This window comes from Phalaenopsis equestris, unplaced genomic scaffold (genome assembly GCF_001263595.1).
Source record: "Phalaenopsis equestris unplaced genomic scaffold, ASM126359v1 Scaffold233232, whole genome shotgun sequence".
NCBI classification, from domain to species: Eukaryota; Viridiplantae; Streptophyta; class Magnoliopsida; order Asparagales; family Orchidaceae; genus Phalaenopsis; species Phalaenopsis equestris.
Genome location: NW_018251184.1, coordinates 16,258 through 17,748, shown reverse-complemented (window position 1 = coordinate 17,748; position 1,491 = coordinate 16,258).

The following is a 1,491-nucleotide window of genomic DNA, read 5'->3' as shown; positions in this document are numbered from 1 at the left end:
TTATATTTTGAAAGTTGTGGTTGTGAATTTTATCTTGGTTGATTTTAGTTTTGGTTTTGGTTTTGGTTTTGTGGTTATTTTGTTGATAGTTTTGGTTTTCATGCAGGGTGACATCGTTGTTTAGCATACAAGTTTGCAGGTATAAAAGTACAGTATGAAAGTACAAGAAAGACAACATTGAAAACTGTAAAAGCGTACTTGGCCAGTCTTCTCGTTCCACCACCTGAAACTTAAAAGGCATGTTAAGGCAGTTTAAGTGAAACAGGGAAGTAAAATTTTGACGACCTATCTAACCCTAGGTCATATCTTGGTGGGTCCTTAGGAGTTTAATTAAGGATGATGTTTCCAAACAAAATATATTAAGTTTAGTAGATCTCCGAGGTATCCAATAGATTTAGAGAAAGAAGCATGTCCATGCTACTCTATCGCTGCCTGTTGGAAAATACCGAGTTCATTTAAACTTATTATGTTGCTTAATAATTCATCCTATAAACACCTTAATTCTCAATGAACATTGATGTATCAATTATCTCTAAGAATAGGGTAATTATCATCTGCAATTTAATTTTGAAGATTATGTGGGTGAAGACCCTTAAAGAGGCAAGTTAGTGTTATTGAAAAACACTTCACAAAATTTTGGTCCTAATTGGGCTTGTAGTGTTTGAAAGAAATTCTAATTTTCAATGATATTTACTTTTATAATCCTCATTTAAATGAAACTTGATTTATCCTAAGTCACTACTAAGCTCTTATAATCTATGTGAGTGTCTTAATTTGTTTTCAAAAGGTTAAGCTTTAGGTGGTCATGATTCATGATTTGAATTTTATTTGAAAATCAAAATAGGGGTGTTAAATTGATTAATTATTGACTTCAAAATTCATACCCCTAAGTCCTGGGTTTATTTATTTTAACAAACTTCTAAATTTTAATAATTTAGAAATTTATTAACTTATCTTTTCAATTAAGAAAGTGAGGTTGGTTTCTACCAATTAACCGCTTGTGTTTCAAACATCCAATCAAGAAATCTACTAAATGTTAAGTAAAGCTAAATTTCCAAAATTACATATTTACCCCTAAGGCTCTAACACTTCATAATTTGTCAAATTTAATCCAAATGGGCTTACAATTTTTATCCTACCTCATTCATGGGTCAATTAAGACATCAGAGGAGAAAATGTGATTTTTCAAAATTTAATTTAATTTATATAATTATTGCCATGCAAAAATAATATTTTTGAAAGAAAATTCCTAACTTGACCAAGGTAAAGCCCAATCCCTTGAAATTTTTACTGGAGGAAGAATTAGACCAGAGAAGCCTTTGGACCAAATTTTATGATTTTTTGAATTTTTTCTGAATTTTAAGAATTATTTTAAGTTCTGAGGTATTTATAAAATATAAAATATTTTAAAAGGGGAAAATTAACTTTCATATTTTTGAAAAGTCCTCCTAAGGTTAGAGAACTTAGAGGAGAAGATTTTATATTTTTTTT